The following is a 23604-nucleotide window of genomic DNA, read 5'->3' as shown; positions in this document are numbered from 1 at the left end:
GTAAAATGAGTAAATAGTTATCACCCTGGCCTCTTTGCTTGTGGCGTTTCTGCAGCTGCCTTGCAGTAAAGCTATAGTTAGCCTAGCTATCCCCCAAGTTAACAGATGCGAAACGAATGTTCTGCCAAAGGTAGTCACGCGTGTTTTCGTGACGTTAGTGACGTAGTGACGTTAGTAACGTCAGTGACTGTGGCTAGCAAATTAGCCACCGTTAGCTTCACTTTTCGCCACAAAAACTTAACTTCAGCCTAAACCATGCAACGGAACGTAAATTCCAATAGAAGCAACTCAATCGCTACCAAGACGAAACTTGACACCTACGTTGTCTATGTAGGCCAAATATTGACTGAGTTTTAGGGGGGCAAAAAGAAATAAAAACTAGAAAAGGCTGTTCCTGCGAAACAGCAGTGAGAATGCTGAAAACCTGAATGGGGATAGCTGACCATGCTAAAAAAGCTGAAAATAGTGAAAATTTAGTAGAAAGTTATAAGCTGAAGCTTCAAAGCAACCGAAAGGTATTTTTGAAAGGGACTGGAGCAGCATTCCAACAATGATTTGAAAGGATTTACCATTACTTTTAAAGGGAGAATAATTTGCACAAAAACCTAATATTTTAAAAAGAATAAAAGTGAGAAATGAGAAAATACCCGCAAGCTGAAATGAATTTCAAAAATGTGTGAGTCACACAAAAGAGGCAGTGTGGAAGCTGAACTGCATCATCTTAACAAAGCTAAGAGCTAAAATAGCCTACAATGTGGGAGAAGCTGAACTGTTAAACAGAAGAAGAAGTAGGCTAGCTAGTCGTAACAAGAATATTATCGTTTTAACAGATTAAATTATAGTTGGGATAGTATTAGCAGTAGCAGATGTAGCCTATGCGTTTACTCGGCTTTCTTAGTTGGATTCAATGTGTTGATGGAATGAAACATACAGCAGTAGGGCCGATACAGGAAGACACGGCGACACTTTGTTGCAGAAGGATGATGGTGCAAGTTTTGTCCGTGGAGCATACAACGATTAATAAAAAAGAATCATGTAGACGTGTTTATTGAGTAATCGCATAACTAATTACACATGTAAACGGAGTAATCGTATTATTGGCATAAACCGACAATTGCTAGTAATCGTGTTTCTCATGGTCAAGTAAACGTACCAATCACCTGTGTGAGAGACTGAGTGGTGCGTGTCTGTCGTTACGGTGATGGTGCAGCTATGATTGCTAACGCGCTGAGGGCAGAGAATAAGAGAAATGTAGCTAGAATCCACACCTCAAACAAGTTAACCTAGGCGCAAAACTGTACGTCCAATCCAAAATATAAGGATATTTTCCGAGACCCAAGACTCTGCCGAAACCAGAGATATTCTTTATATGTCTGTGCAGTCAGAAATACGACTACCTGCAGTTTCAAAAACGTGTTCCTTTTGCTTTCCTGGTGCTTGTTTGTTTGGTTGCCACGGTGATGGCGCAGCTGTGATAGCTAACGAGCTAGGCAGAGAGAAAAACGAACATTTACCTAGCATCCACACCTCAAACAAGTTGACCTAGACGCAAAACTATACGTCCAATCCAAAATATAAGGATATTTTCCGAGACCCAAGACTCTGCCGAAACCAGAGATGTCCTTTATATGTCTGTGCGGTCAGAAATACGACTCTATCGGAAGTTTCAAAATCTTGTTCCTTCTTGCTTTCTCTGACTGATTTTACTCACCTCTCCATTGAAGTTAGTGAGAGAATTTGAAAGGCTGCTCTCGCTTCAAGGCTCATAGCTGAAAATCTGTAAATGTGAGCTCTTTAGTAGTTACATTGGCTGAAAGAGGACAATTTTTCCTACATTTTAAGGTATAACTTGTTTCTGTAAGTTAAACTATATGAACGTTAGAGGAATTTGTTTGACAAATTAGTTGAATATCAGAAAAAGAGCAGCCAGCAGAGTGTGCCACTCTGCTTGCTGCTCATTCATAAAAATCAAGAAGGAGCTAACATTTTAATGTATTTCAAACTGTCATAATTCAAAATTGGCTGAACATTTGAAAAAGCTGAATCATTTGGGAATAGCTGAATGTCTTGTGAACATTTTAAAGGTTGAATGGTGTCTCTAGCTGAAAGTAAGCTGAAGTAGTTACGTTTGAAAGAGGAGGAAGCTTTTTAATGATTTGAAAGGATTTACCATTACTTTTAATGGGAGAATAATTTGCACAAAAACCTTAATGTCTTAAAAAGTATAAAAGTGAGAAATACCAAAAGTCATAGCCATCATCTCCTGAAGGAGCTGAACGTTTTGATACAAAAGTTGTAGGAATCGGTTAAAGTATGCAGAACGAGTTAAAGGCCAAAAAACGGCGGAAGAACTGAGAAGTTGAAAAGCAATAGTGAGAATGCTGAACAGCATTCTCACAATAAATAAATATATATGTGAGAGAACAAAGGTTGTGCTCTCGCCGAAGGCTTGAGCACACCCAATAATATAATTTACAGCGGGTACAAGTAGTTAAATCAGTTACAATTAACCAACAAGTGCAACAAGACCCTCAATAAGTGTCATTGTGTTCCTGGAGGAAATAAACTATCTTTCTTAAGTACCGTCGTACTCCTGGAACAAGTGCGTCTTTAGCCTTTCCTTGAAGGTGGGGAGACAGTCAGTGTCTCTGATGGAGGTGGAGAGGTGCTTCCACCATAGGGGGGCCAGACATGAGAAGAGCTTGGGTTGGGAGCGGGCGCTCTTGAGAGGTTGGACTACCAGAAGTTTTTCAGAAGAAGACCGAAGGTGGAGGGTGGGGGTGTACGGCTGGAGGAGAGACTGGATGTAGTCGGGTGCAGTCCTGTTTACCGCTCGGAAAGTCAGTACCAGGGTTTTAAATCTGATACAGGCCGTGATGGGTAGCCAGTGAAGGGAGATGACGAGCGGGGTAACATGGGAGCGTCTGGGTAGGTTGAAGACCAGGCGGGCTGCTGCGTTCTGAATCCTCTTGAGAGGGCGGGTTGCGCATGCTGTGAGATTTAGATTTAGTCATTTAGCAGACGCTCTTATCCAGAGCGACTTACAGTAAGTACAGGGACATTCCCCCGAGGCAAGTAGGGTGAAGTGCCTTGCCCAAGGACACAACGTCAGTTGGCATGACCGGGAATCGAACTGGCAACCTTCGGATTACTAGCCCGATGAGAGACCTGTGAGACCGGCGAGAAGCGAGTTGCAGTAGTCCAACTTGGAGAGGACAAGTGCTTGGACTAGCAGCTGGGTGGAATGCTCAGACAGGTATCTCCTGATCTTCCGGATGTTGTAGAGGGTGAATCTACACGACCGGGAGACTGCAGCAATGTGGGCCGTGAGGGAGAGCTTGTCATCCATGGTAACCCCGAGGTTCCTGGCAGAGGATGAGGGGGTCACCGTCGCAGATCCCAGGGTGATTGAGAGATCGTGGGAGATGGAGGATTTGGCCGGAAGGATGAGAAGTTCTGTTTGGGCGAGGTTCAGCTGGAGGTGGTGCTTGGTCATCCAGGCGGAGATGTCTGTGAGGCAGGCTTGATTCTGGCTGAGATCCCCGGATCAGTCAGGGGGAACGACAGGTACAGCTGCGTGTCATTAGCGTAGCAGTGGTAGGAGAAGCCATGGGAGGTGATGATTGGTCCAAGTGAGGTGGTGTACAGGTAGAAGAGGAGGGGTCCAGGGACAGAGCCCTGTGGGACACCAGTGGAGAGCTGGCAGGGGACTGACACTTTGCCTCCCCAGGAGACCTGGTAGGAACCGGCCGACAGGTAAGATGTGATCCACTGAAGTGCAGTGCCAAGTGAAAGTCTAGCGAGCAGGATCTGATGGTTGACCGTATCAAATGCTGCAGATAACTCCAGCAGGATGATGACGGATGACCTTGAAGCAGCTCTGGCAGACTGGAGGGCAGTAGGGACTGACAGGAGGGCAGATAATGATCAACCACTGGGGAGAAAAAGGAGCAATGAGCACCTAATAAAATCAGGTTTATCCCAAATAGGTTCAATAGTACAATAGTTCAATAGGAACATGGTTAAGGATTACAGTAAGTACTTTTGAATTGAATGTCAGACTTACCATCTGGGCTATCTGGCTCAGCCTTCTTCTGACGCTACTTCTGCTTGAAGTGCATTAAAGCCCAAGATATCAATAGCATCCTGGAGGGAGAAAGGACGTAATTACTGTAAACCACTAATATACACGTATATTTTCAAGTTAAACCCTTTCAAAGACTCACATCTGTGGCATCAAGCTCAACTGTGTCATCAATACTGGCCACAGTGATCTGACCCTGGCTGATCATGGGGTGGTGGTAATGAGTGCCATTTCTGTGGAGACACCAAACTAAAATGATAATCACCTGAAGCTAGTTAAAGGTAAAAAGGTGAAATGTTGCACTCTCAATGAGAGTAAGAGGACTAAGGAGCAAATGCTCAATCATATTATTCCTTTAAGATCTGCAGTGGCTCACCAACAAGTTCAGGTTTGTAGTTGGGCATCATCTGGTAGAAGATGTGGTAGCCTCTTTCATCAGGCAGCTGGAAGCTCGCTCTGGACTTCTCCAGCAGGTCTGAGAGGGTTAGATAAGATAAAGAGAGAGAGAGAGAGAGAAAACATTTAGACTATATTTTATATTGACACCAACAGCTGATCACTACAGCAATTAATCCAAGTCAATTTACAGGTCTCAATATCAGCACTAGACAGTTTGTGAATCCTCATGAATTTACCCTAAAAAGATGATTGTGAGGAAAGCATTAATCTGTCAACATGCATTATTATGCTTGTTCGATCAATGTTACAAATGCATAATTGTATGCATTCTGATTCACAATGTCAACATACTTGATATGTGTTTGTCTATACTTCTTTGATGCTGTATTTAAGGTCATACCTGCATTTTGCCGGGTACTGCTTTGTTTTTCTTCTCACCTCCAGAAACAGCAATGGTGGCAAAGTACTGGATGACATGTTTGGTGTTGACAGTCTTTCCGGCGCCAGATTCTCCACTAGTTTAAAAAATGGTAAAAGGGATTCTTTTATTTTCCATGAAGCATTGTCAAGCATTTGGACAATGATTGGGAATGCAGTTACACCACAGTTACACTGCATATTACTATATTATTATATGTCCTACTGTACATTTACCTAATTAACAGCAAAATGTCAAACTTAATTTGTTTAAGACAGACTGGTTCTCCCAATCTGAAAGTTCAGAAATGTATGATTAAGTGCCATAAGAAGTACTTAAAATATGTACACTGTGTACAATGTAGTTAGACTGTTTCCCTTCTCATACATTTGTTAATTCCTCATCCATTGTTTTATCAATCAATCACTTCAAACTATTACTAAATCACATTATCCATTGATTCACTACTGTACATCCTTCCATGTATGTATTTATCCATCCATCCGTGAGTGTCCTTACCAGTCAACATGAACTGATAGGCGTAGACGGAGACAGAGAAGATGTGGGGTGGAGTCTCCATACGCTTCTTCCCTCTGGAGTCGTTGACCACTTCCATGTCATATACAGGGAGCCACTTGTAGGGGGTCACCGTGGCACAGAAGAGCCCAGAGTAGGTCTGAGTGTGATCAGAGGGTAAAGGAAAGTTTAGCTGTTAAGTGACAGTATTTCCTATTATGGTATTTCTTCTGGTCATGTGTACATATGTCATTTTCTTACGTAGATCATCCATGCTGCATAACGCTCTTTGAGGTTATATACAGGACAAAAGCTTCATGAAGGTAGGTCATCATGGCCATGTCCTCAATCTTGTCATACTTAGGAGGGTTCATGCTCATGACTTCCTCTTCTTTGAAGGTTTTAACCTGACATGTTAAATATTAATTATCTGAAATGAGGAAACATGATTAAAGACTGAATTCTTTTTAATTCGACATGACTAAATGCCATAGGAGGTGAGTTTCATTAAAGCTAATGGAAATTGAGGCCAACAGGCCAACAGGCTTTTGCATACAGTCAAACGTGTTGCTACTGTACATTAGTTTTGCTATAGCTACATACTCACTTGGTTATGACCACAAACATTTATCTCCTTACCTCCTCAGGGGCAAGGATTTTCACATCACACTTCCCGCCATCTCTCTTGACAACCAGACCCTTGAGGTACAACTCCTTGACATCGGGTATATAGCAGGCATTCTTAGCAGGCAGTCTGGGCCTCAAGCCTCTCCCTCTCAGGCTTGCGAAGGTAAAACGCAGCTTTCCCATACTGGACCATCTCCGCGTCCGTACTCATGGTGGCGGGTTGCTGGAAGGAATGGATATTTACATAAGAAAATGAAAACAACCAAGTGGTCTGTTTAAATGGACAACTATTTCAATATATAGTTAAGCCTTGTGGGTTGTCCATCCACCAAATACTTTATATAAAACATATTTTCTCAGGTTTTTTGGGACTTGCTGTCGTAACCTCCTTTACATCTACAAGAAGTCTGTGTAAGACCTCAGCATTTACTTTGGTATACTGATTTGAGTTATAAAAAAGGGGCTCTTGAATCAAAGTCTAATTTAGGATGTGTCACATGCAATGGCAGGCCACTGATTCCTTGATCTCAGTTTGAAAGACTGGGTTATTCCAGGCCAAATATCTCAGTTGGAAATGTATGACAGTATGTCTAATATGTGAGAGGCTATGTGTGGGGGTGGGTGTGATATATAAAGTGACATGACATACTGTTTACAAGGAAGTTGTAAAATTGAAAATGTCAACCACTCAGCAGTGCCATAATGTCGGTGATAAAGCCTTGTAGACGCTTGATTTGAGAGGTGTTGTCGGATGTTAAGCTCTGCTGCAGAAACACAGCAATGAAAAAAGCTTTTGGGAATACAGCTAATTCTGTATCTGAAGAATGAAAACGTTCTTAGTGGAAAGCATTTTTTGTTGAAATACCACTAGGTTTTGAGTTTTTCACCCACAATACAAGAAGGAACCAAATGGAGGTCTTTGCTATTAAGTCTACAACAATTTGTATTAATCCACTGCAATACTGTAAGAAGGAAATAAATGGTTGCATACCATGTGAAAAGTAATGCATACCGGTACCCATACCGGCTACCATATTTCAAATTTGTTTGATTTTGCATTGTTTTGACTGTTACTCCCTTTAAGCCTTTACCTTGGCCTCTTCCTGACTCTGTTGATTCTATTAATAGCCATCCTCTTAACGGGCCCCTCTGTAGACATACTACACGTCACACACACATTGTACGATGAATATGTCTATGGGGGATCCCTTATGGTAAACTGACTCCCAGTCGTCTAAGGTGAAGAGGTTCCTCAGTGGCATGCTTTGGCTGCCATCCAGTCTCCTCTCATTCTCTTCTTGCTCCAGGCTCCCCCTGTGTCATTCCTGATTCTAAATTGGGTCTGATCCAAGTGGGTCACCCCCTCATGTACTGGGGGAGCTCATGAGCAACACTGAACATGTAAAACTATGTAAATTAATCCGTAAAAGGATGTGTACGGATAAATTGTACATCGAGTTATTCTCCAAGCATTGAAGTACTTTTAGTGAGAACGTTTCCTGGATTTGGTTATTAGTGTGAGAGAAAGTAGAATCTACGGAACACAATGCCTCAGGAAAGCACGGAACATCATAAAAGACTACAGGCACCCAGGCTATGGTCTGTTCACACTGCTGCCATCTGGTAGACGTTACTGAAGCATCAGAACACGCACTTCCAGACTCAAAAAGTTTTTTACCCCCAGACCATAAGGCTCCTCAACCAGCAACACTGATTTACTGATCACATGAACACTCATATGCTCTGGTCACTTTCTATGTACATTAGCAATTTTGTATGTATCCATTTATTGGCACTACAAGCACTTATATTTATTATACTTATATACTTATACTTAATATTTAAGATTTGAATACTGTCCATATTCCCATTTCTGTCATGTATATTTTGTAGTTATGTAGATTTTATATATATATATTTTTTTTTATATATATATTTCTTAATAACTACGTAGATGTTGTGTGCCATGTCACAAGAATTTCATTGTTCAGAATGACACATGTTATTCGGTGCATTTGACAATAAAGTGACTTTGAGAGGCCAAAATGGAATTTGCTTGGCTGGCTCTCATTGTAAGTAAGTAAGACTTTATTTATATAGCACATTTCATACAAGAATTGCAGCTCAAGGTGCTTTACATAAAATCAATAAAAACAATAATACAAGTGCGATCGAGTGAACATTCGCACTTTCGAAGTGCGAAATTGTGAACACTTAAGTGAAGGGGAGTTATTAATATCACTGAGATCTTTTGTTCAGTTTGAAATGCAGTGGCTGCCAACAACTCCTGCTCAAGGGCACCCAGACAGGATGTCATTCTCATGGGTTCCAGTGCTGGCAGCAAAAATATTTAGTCCACACCTGGTTCTCAGCCTGGGTTCTGAAACTCTTATTACATGCTTTGTCAAAGCATCACCAGATGGGATCAAAAGTACTTTAACCAGGGCATGAACTACAAAACAAAAAATGAAAGCATGTCATATGCAGAAAAGGAAATCATATTATGATTTGTTATTTATGCAGGGCAAAAATACTGGTACCTTTCTCAGGAAGGCACAAAAGGAATTTGTCTCAACTTAACATTACTACTCATTTAAAATAATTAATGAAGTAAGTTAAGTAAAGTAATCATGGAGCACATAAAACACCAGGTTAACCTATAACTGCTTTGAATATTCCTCCTTTTTTTACCGTTCAAGTTCAAGTCTTCTATTGTCAGATGCACAGAACAACACAAGGTCAGACAGGGCACTGAAATTCTTAGGACAAGACAACGCAAAGCAACCTGCCATAACATTACATATAAGTACTCAGAACATAGATTACACCAATGATAAGCTAAAATATAATAAACCTCCTAAATATACAAAATCATACACAGTACAGTATACTAAACCTCAAATACACATAATAACCTATACTAACCTTATAAACCTATACTAACCTACAGACAAGTGGGGTACAATTAGTGCAATAATGCTGATAGTGCAACCAGTGCTGAAAGTGACAGTGTTTAAAGTGGCTAGTGTGAAAGTGTCGAGAGTGTATCAATGTCCATATCAATGTCCATTCAGAAGCCTGATGGCCTTTGGAAAGAAACTGTTGTCCAGTGTGTGAGACCGAATGCTTCGGTATCGCCTGCCAGAAGGCAACGGGTTAAAAAGACTGAAGGATGGGTGGTAACAGTCAGGGTCGGACTGGCCATCGGGAGACTCGGGAGATTTCCCGAAAGGCCGGTCAAACAAACGGCCGCTACGGCCACGGCACTATTCAAGAAAAAAAAAATCCTAATAGTTTACGCTCACTTTGACGACGGCCTTAATAGCAAGCAACTGTTTAACTGGAACGAGACAAAATCCAAAGGGTGGGGGTGGGAATTTAATCCGTGTATCATTCGTTCTTTCATTTTTCAATTGATAAACCAAAAACCAAAACCCCCAAATTATTCGTTTTTCCGTTATTCAATTGAGAAACGAAAAACGAGAAACGATTGTTTTTCTTGATATTCAATTGAGAAACCAAAATCCAAAAACCAAATCCAAAAACGGGGCACTGACCGAAAATGATTTAGAAATTGTGTTTTTGGTGACCCGGAAGTTGTTACTCATACGCCCGTTGGCTGCGCGCAGTTTGCAGTGTAACCAGAGCAAGAAACCATGGAAACGAGCGTCCACCAGAAAACACAAGGAAGAATGTAGATAGATCCCAAACTTGAAATGGAATGTTTGCACTTTCAGTGTATATTTTGTTGTATGTATTGTACTTGTGTTTTTCATGCCAACAATGTACTCCATGTACCACTTAAAGTACTCCATAAGTAATGGCCACTTGGTCAAGTTTTTCCACACAAGAAATATAAGAAATAGGGAAAGACTTCCGATTCAATGGTCTTATTTGACTTCCTTCAGTACCCCTCTCCTTTGGATGGCATCAGTCTCATACTTGGCTTGACTTTATATTGGTGGAAGAGACAGAAGAGAAAGTGTGACAAACTAACAGTCAAACAAAATTATCCACTTGGGGAAAAATTAAATACCAGTCAGTATGTCTGTCCGTCCATCTCGTTGGGTAATTAATAGGATATTACCATTTTAATCTAGTTTACATTGACCTCCTCCAACATGCCTCTTGAGATGTTTTGTTGTCACAGACCTTAGATTTATTAAATACCTTGATATTGGTGGAGAGGTCATCAATCTCCATCTTGCATTCACTCTTTTCTTTCTCCAGCTTCTGTTTGACAGGCTGCAGGTTGTCGATCTGCTCTCCCAGTTCTGCCACACTGTCAGCCTGCTTCTTCCTCAGGGCTGGGGCTGTGGCCCTCATGCTGCAGGGTGGACGCCTCCAGGTCACATCTCTTCACTACTCTTCAGTAGAGGCTTGACCTTGTAGTAAACCTTCATCCAGGAGTAGCGGATAATTGGGGTTCTGGGCTCATGGTCAAATAAAGACACTGAAAAACCCTGTCAAAAAATCTCACTTCCTCCCTAGCATGTTAACCCTTGTGTTATCTTCGGGTCATTCTGACCCATCAGTCATTGTGACCCACCGTCGTATTGTGACAAATTTACCTCATACAAAAACAAAGTGAAGCATTTTCTTTTAACTGTCGGGCTGTCTCAGACCCCCCACATTGGAATGGTTAAAAGAAAATTATTTGTATTTGTTTTTGTATTGGGTAAAATTGGGTAAACACAACGATGGTTCGTTATGAACCTTTGGGTCATGTGACCCGAAGGCAGCACGAGGGTTAAGGTACTCCTCCCTGATTTTGTATGCAGTGGTAGAGCTTTATATTGCAGATCAAGGGATTGCATGTTCAAATCCCCACAGTACATTTTTTTGGGATAAACATTATCACTATATTTTATGAATCACATTCTACATGTAAAGTAATTAATGGTATACTACAAATAACATGTGCAATAGTCCGGTATAAAGGTGTGGCAGGTGTTGGCAGGCAGACGAACAGGCAAAGGAGGTTGTGGCATGGTCTGTAACAGGCAGAGACAAAAGCACGATTACTAATGTGATCATGTTACGCTCGAAGCTGTGCTCACGAAGCGGTATCGACCTTTCGAAGCAATGGATACCGATACAAAGGTGTCGAGCGTGGCTTCAAATTATGTTCGCAAGAGGGATATACAATAAAAAGGCTTTAATTTACTTTTCGATCCAGTTACAATATGTATTTATTTTAAAACCTTGCAGATTTATATTAAACTTTCCATCATAGTCAACAACCCATTATAATGTATTAATTTAACCTTTTTAAAGTTGAGATTTGATGTCGTCTGGTCACAAAAAGGTCGTCTGAATTGCAAGATTTTTCTAACTCAAACTCCTGAGTTCAGGAGATGATTCCAAATACGTATTTGACTATTTGGGTGTGCTCAAGCCTTCGGCGAGAGCACAACCTTTGTTCTCTCACATATATATTTATTTATTGTTTATTTTCGCCCCCCTAAAACTCAGTCAATATTTGGCCTACATACACAACGGCGGTGTCAAAAGGTTCGTCTTGGTAGCGATTGCGTTGCTTCTATTGGAATTTACGTTCCGTTGCATGGTTTGGGCTTAAGTTAAGTTTTTGTGGCGAAAAGTGAAGCTAACGGTGGCTAATTTGCTAGCCACAGTCACTGACGTTACTAACGTCACTACGTCACTAACGTCACGAAAACACGCGTGACTACCTGTAGCAGAACATTCGTTTCGCATCTGTTAACTTGGGGTATAGCTAGGCTAACTATAGCTTTACTGCAAGGCAGCTGCAGGAACGCCACAAGCAAAGAGGCCAGGGTGATAACTATTTACTCATTTTACTTTGTGATATGACACACAATTGTGATGTGTAATTTACAATATTAGCTGATATTATTAAGGAAGTAAGCCCACATCTACTTTCGGAAACGGTAGTCTACTATTTCACTGAAATATTAGCATCATGACATTAGCCTCTGTTGCCCGGGCAACACATACTACAGTGGTCTATGATGTATCTGTTTTCAATCGTTAAAATAAACATTCCTCACATATACATTTTCGTTGTAGGATTTATTATGACATTAGATTACAAGTAAACGATTTGTGGGTGAAATTATCATTACCTGTGGTTTCAATCCAGTGTATCACTGCAACGCTGTAGCCTACGCGAGACACACGACAAAAACATCTAACATACTGTACACAGCTGTTTAGGAAGTCAAACGGCGACAGAACATGTTCGGCACTCCCCTTACTTAAATCAAAAGTCTATCTAACTACTAACCTGAACTTCATTGCCACAGCATAAACTTTGTCAATCTGTTCATGAAAATAATTAATTTCAGCCTAAACCGTACAACGGAACGTTTAATCGAATTCAACCAACGCAATCGCTACCAAGACGAACACAGCAGTAGTCTACTAGTACTGTACCGTAGTAGTAGAATTTACCGGGGCAGCTTCTCCACACAGGGCTATATCGCATTTTGCGTTGTTACCTTACAATGATCGCTACCAGTGAGCTTTTTATGAATGAGCGATTTTCCACTAAATAAATGTCAAGCTTATTTACGTTTTGGGGGGCATATTTTCAGTTAGCAGATGGTACTGTTTGAATCGCGATTCCATCTTCTACTGCCGGGTAACGTCGTAGAATAATCTTCAAAGGGGGTTCTTTATTAATGAATGAATGCAATGAGTAGGCTAAATGCATGAAAATATCACGAGAAGGGAAAAACTTAAAAGGACGTAATTAAATCATAGAGATTATGTCAATTTGTACACCGGTCTGCCAAATTTATTCGTTTTGATTCAACGATGAGGCTGCCTCTTGCAGGGGAAATGAGAAGACATCCATTTCATTCTACACTTCACTCGTATTTTCAGTTGTAAATGAGCAGCAAAAAAAAATGCTTTTAAATCTATGTAATCTTTATAAATAATAAGTATGCATTTTTATATAAAATACAGAAATATCAGTTGTAAAAAACGGACCCCTGTGCAACCGACGCAAGCAAGCACACCCTACAATTTCCCCAGAAATTGTACCCTCTCTAGTTCAACGATATTATGTGACAGGATTTTTGTGACTTGAGGACCAAGCTAAGGACCAACTTACTATGCACCAGTTGAACTTTTTCACCCAGGGTCATCAAAGTAAATAAATGTGTTACCTTTGACTAGTTTGTGAAGATCCCTACATGTTGTCTAAAATAATGGAAAGCAATCAGGAAAACAATTCAGATTATTCTCCCCTGGGATATTTATTTTCATTATAATAAAAAATAATTAATAGCAAAAAGTTTACAGTTGTCATTAGTTTACCTGTTAAACTATGTTGCCAACTTGTTTATTTTACACATGTTTACATTCTCACTTTGGAGGAAATCATTGAAGCAGTAAATCATTTTTTCCAAATAGTAATGATTGGGACATTTAGGATGATATTGCTGTCACAAACAATTTTAAATCTAACGAGAGCCTAGTATAACTAGACTTAACACATCAGCATGTTTTTGGTAACTTGATTTGAGCCATAAAAATGTCCCCTGAGATAATGTCTAATTTGGGATGTGAAATGTGACATGGAAGGGTAGGGGTCCACTAAGTTCACTAAGCAGAGACTGGTTGTCCATGTATTCCAGTCCAAACATGTCAGTGGTAAATCTATTACAGCACCAATGTCAGAAATGTTAGGATGGAGGGGGTAAACATGGGGTGTTGACTTTCTTGGCTGGATCATTGTGCTTGCCCACCACTGGGTGCCTTTGCACTGCAATGCAGTCTGATGGACAATAAGGAATGTACAATACCGTGATGAGTTTCATGGAAGGTACTCTCTTGGAAAGTACTCTCTGAAGTATGCTGTAAACTTCAACAACAGAGTTACACTTTTCAAAACAAGAATTCCAAGAAGTATTCAGTGATTGATTCACAAGCAAGCTCACCTCTTTTTAATATGGTCACAGAAGTAAGCATAAGATAGCTGCCAAAAATAGACATAGCAATTTATGTTGTAGGTCTTACTTGATGATCCATCATCATATAAATGAGCCAAGTTGCTATTTGAGCAGTCTCAATGTCAGTCATGCAGAAATAGATTGTAGGTTTACTTAAGTTTGTATTGTGGGGTAGAAGTTTTGTGGGGTCAAAAAGTAAGTTGAAGCTATTTTTGGGGGTATTTGTGTATTGTACTGTGCACTGTAGGCGTCATCCTTCAAGGCTGTAATATGCAAGACAAAGAAGACAGAATGGTTGTTTTTACAGTTCCTTCACTTATTCACCACCATTTAGTCAATGACAAGTAATACCAAAATGCCCTATGGCACACACACAGTCATACTGTTCACAAAAGCTGTGTCATACAGTCTGTCAGGGAAGCTCTTGTAGAATTCTGGCTCCCAGATGCTTGAGGTGAGACACTCCACGCTTCTCCAATTCCCCATCCCAGATCTGCTCCTTGCACCTCTACATCATGGCTGATAGACTTCCAATAAAAACAGACAGTGTTGATATCATAGCATTGTGTATCAGTTTGAATATTAGTAATTGGGCCTTGATTCCTATACAGGTCCAGAATGTGCAAGGCTGGGAAGAGAGAGAGAGCTCTGTGGGCCCATGAGCCAGTCACCTCATCAATATAATGAACCTGTATTTTTAAGGATTATTTGGTCAGTTGTCAATTGGTTGTTACATTTTTGGGTAATGTGCTAGCAACCATTGTGGAAGAAATTGAAATTTCCTGTGTGCTTATGTAACATAGTTATTTGGGTCCAGTTAACCCTTTGATACACAAGCTATGCTTACCCCCTTTAATGCACAACATGGGTCTAAAATGACCCGCATTCATTTCCTATGACATTTCATGTATGGCTGAGTGTTTCTTTGCTATATCTTTAAAAATCAATTCATTTCATTATTTAATAATCCAATTATTACTTTATTTTGTTTTTGAGTATCACAAATCATTATTTTAATTGTTGTCTTTCTTACATTCTGAGCAAAAAACTTTTTGTGGTACTACATCAATTTTATAGACATGGGTCTAAAATGACGCATATGGATTCACTATGGAATTTGATAGAAACTTTGGATATTTGCAATTTGGAACATATTTACTGTGAATAGTTATTCACCTGCTACACATTTCACAGCTCAACCCTGCTGCTTTTAGGCTGGGAGATGTTCATCAGTGACAGCATCATTGAGGAGGTTCTGAAATGCAACAAGTTAGAGATGAAGAGCTGCAGCAGCAAAAGGGAAAGAGTGTAGAAGCATCAAACAGGAATTCATGGCCTCTATCAGTTTGATCCTCCTTGCAGGGGAGCACAAGAGCCTAAATGTGGCCTTGCGGGAGAGTTTTTGGATCCAATTGCAAAATCCAATGTATAAAGCCACCATGGGGCTAAAGAGATTTGAGGATATCCTCAGCTTCATAAAGTTTGATGATAAGAGCTCTTCTTGTGGCTGGGTGGTAGTTGCATTTAGTTTTTACTCCACATCTTTCCATCACCTCTTTAATATACTTTTGGAGCTGTGACTTGGCCTTCATGCGCCTGACAAGGTCCTTGTCTAGCTCCTTGATGAACTGCTGCTTGGTCACACCACCCATTTAATCATGGTGTTGTTGTAAAAGTTAGTGTAGGCATTGAGGGTGGCAACATCCAGCACATTGTGCCAGACAACTCTGTGTTCTCCACTTACATGATTAGGTGCAAACTATCTGATCCATTGTGTCCACTCCTGATTTTATTTTGTTACAGTACTGGATCACAAAATGGTTGTCATCCACTGCTTTGCCATCATGCATGGTGCTCAGAAGGACAACAGCCTTTCCCTTCTTCAGCACATAGCTCACCAGTCAAGTTGCCATTGAATCCAAATTAAATGGCAACATGACCATGAAAAAATGTGGAACTTGGCATCTCCCTTCATTTGGATGTCTTTGTGACTCGTATGTTCGGCTTGTTCTGGTGAAGAGTCCCCACAATGTTCAGGTTTTTGTCAATAAGCTTTCCAGTCAGAGGGACACTGGAAGGGTAGAACACTCAGTCTACCACATATGGAACCCTCACATCGCACATCCAGAATATTTTAATTCCACATTTTGCTGGCTTGCTGGGCATGTATGGCACACACTGCTCATCTCTGGTGACAAAGTTACTGGGAATGAACCGTCTTCTGCAATTAGCCAGGAAACAGTCACACACATACCTGAATGCTGCTATGAGATGTTTTTCTTGTTACAAAGCCCTGTTCCTCTTGTCATCAAAAGTCAAGCTGGTGATATCATATCTCTTTAGCCCCATGGTGGCTATACATTGGATTTTGCAATTGGATCCAAAAAAGCCACATCTAGGCTCTTGTCCTCCCCTGCAAGGAGGGTCAAACTGATAGAGGCCATGAATTCCTGTTTGATACTTCTCCACTCTTTCCCTTTTGCTGTTGCAGCTCTTCGTCTCAAAGTTGTTGCATTTCAGGACCTCATCAATAATGTCACTTGTGAACATCTCCCAGCCTAAAAGCAGCTGTGTTGAGTTGTGAAATGTGTGACAGGTGAATAGTTATCCACAGTAAATATGTTCCAAGTTGCAAAAATTAACTAATATCAAAAATTCCTATAAAACTCCATAGGAATACATATGGGTCATTTTTGACCCATGTCTGTAAACTGAAGGTAGTAACACAAAAACAATGGTTGTTTATAAATTAAGAAAAAAAGAAGGAAAATAAGTATTTGTGGCAATAAAAAACTAGACATTTAATGAATACTTGGAATATTAAATTATGAAATTAGATGATTTCTAAAGATATGGCAAAGACACACTCAGCCATACATGAAATATCATAGGAAATGAATGCGGGTCATTTTAGACCCATGTTGTGCATTAGAGGGGTAGTGTTACAAAAATTATTTTTATTCCAAAAGTAAGAAAGAAAAAATGAAAATAAGGACTTGTGATGACCAAAAACAAGTTAATTGAGGAATACCTGGAATACTGAATGATTAAATATTTTTTTTGCGAAGATATAGAAAATGTTAACTCTCCCGGGTCACTTTAGACCCATGTTGTGTATCAAAGGGTTAAATTCCACTAAATTGGCAGAACTACGCTATCTGCTGCTCAAATGTATACCTGCTCAGTAGCTGTAGCGCAGCATTTAACCCGTTAAGGAGTAGCGTCACACATATGTGATCGTTCGAAAGCGGGCCCCACAGAGTACAGTCACACCGTCTGAACATTCCAACCGACTATTTTCCGATAGACAAAAACTATATGACAAACGCTATAGTATGGATTCAAAATTTACAATTAGGAGGCTAACAAGTAACACTAGCAGGTAGTAGCATTGCTACGAGTATTATACTAGGTTGCTAGGTAACGGAAGCTAACTAAAACTAGCTAGCTTCCGTTTTGGAAAAATAACTCACTCTAGTGGAAGCGTCAGTAATATTTAGAACTCACTCCTTCCTCATAACATCGGAGGATTTTAAGAAGGTAACATGTGGTGAATGCTCGTGGACAATATAAATGTAAAATAATGTGAAAAGTATTTAAAAGTTGACCCAGTTGTTTAGTTAAAAATGATAATTGCTCAAAGTCCATTTAGCAGTGTTTATATTTTGTTACCAAGTGTTAATCAAGGTTTAACCACTCGAAAGTACATATATTCTGTATGCTAACTAGCATCTGCATGTGCCGTCTTTCAGAAGAATCAGAATGGGATTTATTCGCCATGAAAGTTTGCACAGACAAGGAATTTGCTTTGGCAGGAAGGTGCATACAATAAGCATATAGGGACCTAAAATTTAAATATGTGGACTATCTATACTAAGGGTACATAAACTAGCAGTACTAAGTGGAATTAGAATTAAATAAAATATACAATAAAATATTTCCAGGCGGAGCATGCCTGCTGTTAACCGTGTCCATTCATTCACACATTGTTGTCTATTGTGAATGCAGGTATGTTATCGTTGTAGTCAGTGGTGACATGTTTTGTTTTAAGACATTTACTAAAAAAAGATGGATTGTAACAAATCAGTAGACTTAAGATATAACATCGGAGGATTTTAAGAAGGCGGAGCATGCCTGCTGTTAACCGTGTCCATTCATTCACACATTGTTGTCTATTGTGAATGCAGTAAAACTGGATGTTTACAACCGGCTGGCTCCGAGTGGTAGAAGACATCTTACATAGGTCACACTTAGCTTATTCACTAATCAATAGAACTAATCATTGGATACTAGTTAGTATGTTCTCATGTAAGCTTGCTATTAATACGAGTAGATTGTGTCTATATGGGCCCTATCTTGCACCCAGCGCAATTGACTTTGTCAACGACTTAAGTATCATTCAGAGTTTGCGCTCGACGCAAAGCGCACTTTTCCCTCCACAGACGCACGTCGGTAAATTAGGGAATTACTTTGCGCTCCCCGGGGCGGTTCAGCAAAAAAAAAGGAGGCGTGTTGCGGCGCAAACGTTCCCTGGGGCTATTTTGTATGGCAAGCCGTTTTATCATTTAACCAATGAATTCTTGATATCCAAAATTCGAATTTTTGATATCAAGAATTCAATTTTGGATATCAAGAATTCCAATTTTGGATATCTATGGCAAGCCGTTTTATCATTTAACCAATGAATTCTTGATATCCAAAATTCGAATTTTTGAACCTGCTGCCATGTCGTCAAGATTGTAGGCCTGCAGATCACAGGAACATTTTTTTAAAAGCTAGTCGTTGCTGCCCTCTGGTGTTCGCAAGTAATAACACCCCCAATAGTTTCACATTTTTCCCCCTCGCTCTTTTTCACTTGTGCCAGTATGCATAATACGGCCGATCAAACAAATGAGTAAATGGCTCGTTATACCGTTTGTGTTATATGGATATTCCGTAATTCCAAAATGAAACAAAACAACGGAAACCAAGCCTTTCCCCATAATCTGGTTCTGACATCCAAAATGGACAAAACGATATTACGAGGCTATTTTTCATTTTTTGCAGATACCAGCATAAAGGATATGGAATAATCAAACAAACGAGTAAATGGCTCTTAATAACATTTGTGTTATATGGTTGTTCCGTTATTCCAAAATAAAACAACGGATACCACGCATTTCCCCATCATCTGGTTCTGACTTCCGAAATGGACAAATCGATATTACGAGCCTATTTTTTATCTTTTGCAGATATCAGCATAAAGGATATGGAATAATCAAAACAACGATTAATGGCTCGTTATACAATTTGTGTTATATGGTTATTTCATTATTCCAAAAAAACGAAACAACCAAAAACAAGCCGTTATACTTAAATGTGTGTTCGACTTACTAAAGTGACAAAACGATATTACGGCCCTATTTTGCGTTTGTCAACACGGGTTGCAAAATAGAAAAACCAATGGCCACAAGGTACACGGACCCATGTTAATAAACCTGCTTATTACAAAAACTTCCTGTACAAATCGCCCTTGCAGTAGCCTTGCTATCCCATCTCTTGCAACATGGAAAGAACTCAAAGATTTTCACTGTCGGCGTTTGCGCATGTGTTCAATCTTCAACTCCATTGGTTTAGTTTTAAGTACGCAAATTTGATGCAAATGTATGCTAACTTGATATCCAGAATTGCATTTTGGATATCAACAATTCGAATTTTGGATATCCAGAATTGAATTGTTGATATCAAGAATTCGAATTTTGGATATCAAGAATTTCATTTTGGATATCAAGAATTCCAATTTTGGATATCCAGAATTGCATTTTGGATATCAACAATTCGAATTCTTGATATCCAAAATGCAATTCTTGATATCCAAAATTCGAATTGTTGATATCCAAAATACAATTCTTGATATCCAAAATTCGAATTGTTGATATCCAAAATGCAATTCTTGATATCCACAATTCGAATTGTTGATATCCAAAATGCAATTCTGGATATCCAAAATTCGAATTCTTGATATCCAAAATGCAATTCTGGATATCAACAATTCGAATTCTTGATATCCAAAATGCAATTCTGGATATCAAGTTAGCATACATTTGCGTAATTAAAGCTGTAAACCAATGGGTAGGGGAGTGGGGGGAGTTTAAAACGTTGCGTACACTACGCAAAAGTTGGGATTCTGTTGGGTTTAGTCTGCTCGTACCGTAGCAGACGGGTTGGAAGATGTCTGTGCAAGTGTTTGTAATGAAAAAGTCTCATAATCTCATAAGAAACCTACGTGGACCACCCAACAAAAGAGGTACTGTACTAGTTTTGGCTTTTATACTTTGTTTTGTTCGATAACTAGCACTACAGTCGAGCTAGCAAGCACACGTTAATGCTACTGTACTCTAGCTAGCTAGGCTAGCTCATCATGAAACGTGAAAAGATATGAATATAATAGACTATACGAGTCTCCAATCCTGTTTCTGAAGAGCTACCTGCCAGTAGGTTTAAGGTCCAACACTAGTACGCCTGATTCTAATTATTATCTGGTTGATCAGGTAACTCGTATCAGGTCAAATGAGTGTTGTTGGATCAAAAACCTACAGGCAAGTAGCTCTTCAGAAACAGGTTTGGAGACTGCTGGACTATATAGACTAGTAGCTTGCGAAAAGTAATGCCAGAGCCTGTCTAAGGAGACATACTCTGGTAGCCTATGGTGTATGGTGACACAACGTCCTAATTTCCCCAGACATGTCGTCTTGATGTGTGGGATGTGGAACTAGGGTCAGTCACAATTCTGATGATGGTATTGTTTTTAATCTAAGTCCTTTAATATGTAACTCTGGACAAGCTAGTTTTTTTATTCATTTGAAGGCTCCAATCAGGGCATACATTTTATCTGTGACACTGCTGGGAGGGTGAGTGACGGTGATGAGGTAAAACAGAAAGACTGCAGACTCAAGACTGCATAGAAGTTGAATACCCCTGATCTAAAAAATGTTCCCTCTTATTTCTTTCTCCTATTTATTTATTGTAGGTGGCCCAGTCCTTGGATCATGACTACCTGGCCTGACAACACCAAGCTGACCTTGTCCAAAGCCGCTGTCCACAGCCCACATGGTGGACCTTGTCTACCTGGTTGAACAGCTCATCTGGATTCAGTCTGAAGAAAGTACACAGTTCACCTATGTTTATTGAGCTGCTGGTCTTCTGAACATGCACACATATGAATGTGACTTTAAAGGTAATCCAATCTGATCTCACCAGCAAAAGCAGAAGACAACACCTCATACTCCGACTACTATTTGATTGATATTTGATATGTCAGCAACGTTAGATCAGAGGAATGTGCCCATATTGTGTACAAACTTTTACCTTTACATCTCATGTGCTAGGGATAAGTAGTTATTAGAGGGGGCAGGTATCAATGTAATGTTTTATGTGAAGCTATTAAATAAATCCAAAGTCACATTTATATTGTACGAATTATAATCACTTTCTTTTAATAAAGTTTGTTTGCAATACACCATCTCCATTGTGTTTATTTCATTGTATTCATAAAATTGATCATATCTGCATTTATCTTACTAGCTAATGAATTGTAGTGTGGCCTCTAATTATTGTGGCTGTCTATTCTGTTGCTGCGGGTTCTCCATTGCATCATCACTGTGGGGATGAGATGGGTTGTCCATGATGGCCATCAGCTACTCTCAGCCTCCTTCTCCAAGCTGTCCAGCATGATCCCCAGCAGAGAACTCACCTTTGAGGAAGAAAGTGTCTTGTTCGTCTTCATTAACGGAGACTTAAGTTCAGTTCTGTATTTTTGTATTCTTATAAGTGACTAGATGTATTATTGATCTGCAGATTGGGAGAGAAAACAGACCTCTGACAATAAATGACGGCACAACACCAGGCTTAGGTCTCAATCATGTTTCCCAGCTTCAAAAGTCGGGGGAACGTGTTTTATAGGGTCAAATAAATTCAACATGGATATTGATAGTCAGGTATTAATGGTGTTACAACAGTCACAGAGAAAGATTCCCAGCTCCCAGCCCATGACCACTCAGGGCAGAGAGAGATCATAGGTGGAGCTCTCCCCGCCATCACAAGGGACGTTCACCCAGTACTTTCTTGTGACCCTGAACATCTATTCAACCTGACTACACACAATCTACTCTTATCAATAACAAACTCACATGACAACATACTAAGTATCCAATGACTAGTTCTATTGATTTGTGAAAGTTGTATTGATTAGTGTATAACTTAAGTACATGGGAAATCCCATACATGCATGTACAGTGAGACAGACACAGTGATGCAATGTGTGTCCAAGTTAGGACTGTAATTGGAATGCTTCAAGTTCAAGTCTTTTATTTGTCAGGTACACAGAACAACACAAGGTCAGACTGGGCACTGAAATTCTTAAGACAAGACAACGCAAGCACCTGGCATAACATAACATATAAGTACACAGATCATAATTTACATCTATGCTGAGCTTAAATAAGTGAAACTTTCTAAATATGCAGATAGCAATAAATAATCGACAATACTAACCCTAATACTAAAACTTCCTAAATATACAGATAACAATAAATAATACACCATACTAACCCTAAATGCACATAATACCTATTACAACCCTATAACCTATTCTAACCTAGGTGGAGTACAGTACAATAGTGCAAAATTGCAGATCAGTGACTATGTCAATGACCATACAGGAGCCTGATGGCGAAGTACAGTGAGGTACAGTAGTGCAGTGTTACTGATAGTGCAACCAGTACTGAAAGTGACAGTGTATAAGTGACTAGTCTGCAGTGAATCAATGTCCATATCAGTGTCCATTCAGAAGCCTGATGGCCCTTGGGTAGAAACTATTGTCCAGTCTGCGTGTGCGCGACCGGATGCTGCGGTAACGCCTGCCAGAAGGCAACGGGGTAAAGAGACTGAAAGATGGGTGGGAACAGTCTCTTAGAATCCTGCCAGCTTTCCTGAGGCAACGTGTGTGGTAGGTGTCCTGTAGGGCTGGGAGCTTCCTGCCGATGATGAACTCAGCAGAACGGACCGCACTTCGTAGGGCCTTGCAGTCCCTGTCTGTGCAGCTCCCATACCACACTGTAATGCACCCAGTCAGAATGCTCTCTATAGTGCATCTGTAAAAGTTAGTGAGAATGACTGAGTCCATACCAAACTTCTTCAGTCTCCTCAGGAAGAAGAGGCGTTTACGGGCCGCTTTGACCACCTTGTCCGTGTGAACAGACCAGGTGAGGTCGTTGCTGATGTTCACCCCGAGGAACTTGAAGCAGTTGACCTTCTCCACTTCAGATCCGTTGATGTGTAGGGGTGCATGCTCCTCCTCCTGCCGCCTCCTATAGTCCACAATCATCTCCTTGGTCTTGCTGATGTTGAGAGAGGTTATTGTCCTGGTACCATGATGTCAGGGTGTCAACCTCCTCTCTGTAGGCTGACTCGTCACTGTCAGAGATGAGGCCCACGATGGTTGTGTCGTCAGCAAACTTAACAAGGAGGTTGGAGCTGTGCGCTGCCACACAGTCGTGAGTGAACAAGGAGAACAGGAGAGGGCTGAGCACACAGCCCTGGGGGTGCCTGTGTTGGTGATCAGTACGGATGAGGTGCGG

The 23604-nt window shown here is 40.3% G+C and overlaps 3 long non-coding RNA genes and 1 pseudogene across 3 annotated transcripts in view; 1 reads left to right on the top strand and 3 right to left on the bottom strand.

Annotated features, from left to right (window-relative positions):
* The window catches only part of LOC134023037 (uncharacterized), a 258879-nt gene that overhangs the window by 6128 nt on the left and 229147 nt on the right, over nt 1-23604 (bottom strand). The gene's annotated exons all lie outside the window — the stretch shown is intronic.
* On the bottom strand, nt 3811-4556 carry LOC134023942 (uncharacterized). The gene is made up of 3 exons (XR_009930819.1): nt 4227-4556; nt 4067-4146; nt 3811-3934 (listed from the first exon to the last, which is right to left on the bottom strand). It is a non-coding gene; the product is annotated as an uncharacterized LOC134023942 (long non-coding RNA).
* LOC134023941 (myosin-4-like) lies at nt 4745-6303 on the bottom strand (annotated as a pseudogene).
* LOC134023036 (uncharacterized) lies at nt 20145-21490 on the top strand. Its single transcript, XR_009930729.1, has 2 exons — nt 20145-20273; nt 20997-21490. It is a non-coding gene; the product is annotated as an uncharacterized LOC134023036 (long non-coding RNA).

The sequence above is a fragment of the Osmerus eperlanus genome, chromosome 7, assembly GCF_963692335.1.
Source record: "Osmerus eperlanus chromosome 7, fOsmEpe2.1, whole genome shotgun sequence".
Classification (NCBI taxonomy): Eukaryota; Metazoa; Chordata; class Actinopteri; order Osmeriformes; family Osmeridae; genus Osmerus; species Osmerus eperlanus.
Note: the sequence above shows the minus strand (reverse complement) of the source record. Positions and strands in the feature narration are given on the sequence as shown.